Raw genomic sequence first — 3,354 nt, 5'->3', positions numbered from 1 at the left:
AATTGAACTTCACCGGAAATTGTGTGTGTGTGCGTGTGTACTTGTATTCCTTACAATATTATAGGGACCATATTTCTGTGGCATCGCTGACGAAGAGTAATTAATTGGTCAAGTGTATTTACTAATTGCTTATTTCTGCATGTGCTATAGCCTATCATCCCCTTGGAGTTATAAGGTTCTATATGACGTTTTTGTCAAAATTAAGTTATTCATGTATTCTGATTCTGTGAGAACTTCTTTACATTATTTGATGTTGTTTTTTAAGTTGTGTAATTTTTTTTACTTTTTTATTTAGAAAATAAATAGGTTATTTCTACACAGTCGAATTGAATGCAAAAATTTTAAAGCTCAATATCTCAAAACCAGTCAGAATGCAGATTGAATCTTATAATTCCAAGGTGGGCACCAATAATCCTCTCTGCTGTCCGGACTGTACACTGGAGTGTCCTGATGTCTGATTCGTTGGCTGAACCAAACCAGACAGTGATGGAAGTGAATAAAACAGACTCAATGATGGCCTACTGGAACTGAGCAGCAGCTCATGTGGCATTTATTCCTGTAATAAGAGTGATAACCTGACCACTCTTGTGGGTTTGATACTGTTACAATTTAAACCAGTAGAAGGGTAAAAACATGACAGGCAGACATTGGTATGATATAAGCAACACCGCTACAACTAATAAAATGTATAGTTGGTGTGCTAATTATCAAAAATCGACAATTTTCAATCCTGGTGGCATCGAGGGGCCCCCAAATAAATAAGGGCTTGGGCTGGCCCTGATCATGAGTATTGTAGCGGATGTCATAACATGTCAGCAGACCTATAAAACCCTAGGATTGTACCTTCATGCTGGTGAGAGGGTTAGACAGAACAAGCTCAGCCAACAGTCCAGCATAAATTAGAGATACAGGCAACTAGTGGCTACAAATAGGTATTAACAGATAGTTTACCTTCACTTCTTTGCAACAGACTATGGTCATTCACACATCACTGCAGTTTGTAAACAAACAAACATTATTTTACATTTGAGTGAGCAATCTTCTATCACTTGTTTCTGCCTCTTCTTTCCTGTGTTTTGAATCAGAGATTCTGTACTAAAGATTTGTAACAGCGCCCCCTACCGTATAACAGGGATAGTTGGAAAATTTAGTCAATGGCAGGAAAGATTAAAGTAAATTCCTATGTACACTAGCAATGGACTAGCCTAAACAGAAACGCAGAATTAGAAAATTATCTGTTTTTGTCAAGTAACACACACAGGAAACAGTAATCCAATAGCAGTAGTTTTTAATGGGGTAATCCAAAATCGTAGTCTTCCAGGCAGGGGTCAAAATCCAAATAATCAAACCAAACACAAGAACTAAAACAAGAAACAAGCTAGAAACAACTCAGAAGTGGTGTGACATAACAAGGACTCCGTGACAATGGCTGAACAGACAGGGTATAAATACACAGATACTAACAATGAATAACAGGGAACAGCTTGGTACAAAGATGACGGGGAACAGCTGAGTGCAATGAACAAGGATTGTGGGGAATGCAGTTCCAGAGTGAATGGTGACAGTATGGGGAAGAGACCTCTAGTGGACACCCGTGGAAACACAAACCAGACACTGTGACAGTTCAGTTTTATACAGTCTATACAGTTTTATACTGTATACATTGTATACATTTATATATATATATATATATATATATATATATATATATATATAAAATAGGCTACTCGATCAAAAGAGTTAACCCACTACCAGCCAAGCTTTGAATACTGCTTTTAAGTATCTTGATCAAAAGATTGCGTACAACTACAGGCCATATATACTTGGACTGTTCTCTCAGTATAAATCAAGTAGGGCCTATACCTAAGTGTAATTTTAAGCATATTTCTGAGAGGTACATACAGTATATTTTTTAGAAGTATATAAAATGTAGACTGAACGTATACTTTCTTATTTTATAGTTCAAAAGGGTTAGCCTCGTTTACTAAATGTATAGTTTTATAAAATTGCTGTAGGCTACAGTAAAATCTGTCAAATATCAACTGCAAATTTGAATTAATTGATTTACCTTTTTCTAACTGGCAGCCTTAAGTAAGATAACACTTTTTGCAGTTCTACTATAAATCTTGCGTACATATAAATATACAAATTATACTTATTACTAATAGTGTCTACACTGTTGTACAACCCACAAAAAACATGAAAATGTGTGTGTTATGATTACATCCCAAATTAAAAAGGTGCAATAGTAAAGATAATAGATATTTGCCTGAGTATTAATCCAGGCGCTTAGTCACGCGTACGTTATCCACGCGCTTATCCACGCGGACGTCATCCACGCGCTTATCCACGCGTACGTCATCAACGCGATTATCCATGCGTACGTTATCCACGCGCTTTTCCACACGTAGGTTATCACACGTCATTGGTCACGGCAGTGTATGTGACGATCGACACGATGATTGCTTAGTTTGCAAAGTAAATGCATAAATCACACCTCATAGACGTCACGGCGGCGTCACGTTAGAAGTTAACGTGTGGATTACGTCTGCACGTCTGCCCGTCTGCACATCTGTACGCCTGCACGTCTGCAACGATCTAAGTTTACAAACGTGACTACGTGCGTCTGCCATACGTCTGGAGATATCTATTTTTCCTGATAGATCTTTTTCCTCATAGAGTTACTGTTATGAGAAAAATACCAAGTAAAACACACATTTGTAAATATTTCTTTTAATGTTTCTGTAATGAGCAGTCTTTAGCTTTTAAAAAAAGAATCATTAGAAAACCAGAATGCCTGTAAATAAACAATATGTTAATGACACTTCATACAATAAAAAAAATAGTTCCAAACAGCACCACAGCAGAACAATTGCAATTGTCTAAAAGGAGTAGTTGTGTGGATATTAAATATATAGCCTCTTTGTGTTTTTGAAAGAATAGGTTGAACATTAACCAGTAATGTCAATAGAACAGTGCTTGCCGCCATCTACTGGCGGTTTTATATATTTATATTTAGTAGTTTCATATTTGTTTGGCCGTGCTCCTTTCATTTCGGCATTTACAACACGGTTTAAATGAGCTTGCTAGAAGTTAGAACGATTTTTTATAACGTAGAAATTCAGAATATAATTCCATCCACTGCCACTCTATATATATATTTTTTGTATTATTATTAAATAGCCTATTCCCATGCATGCTCGTGCATAATTGATACAAAACGAAATTCACTTTAAAGAAAGTCTTTAACAAAATGAAGTGGTCAAAATCATGTCTGACCCACTTCATGTCTCCCGTCATATTTCGGATCCTATGATGTTGCTCTTACTCATGCTGTTCACTGTTCATAATCAA

This window comes from Siphateles boraxobius, unplaced genomic scaffold (assembly GCF_051911475.1).
Source record: "Siphateles boraxobius isolate OS27281-9 unplaced genomic scaffold, OSU_SipBor_1 308, whole genome shotgun sequence".
NCBI classification, from domain to species: Eukaryota; Metazoa; Chordata; class Actinopteri; order Cypriniformes; family Leuciscidae; genus Siphateles; species Siphateles boraxobius.
The sequence above is the reverse complement of the archived record's forward strand: the minus strand, read 5'-3'. Positions refer to the sequence as shown.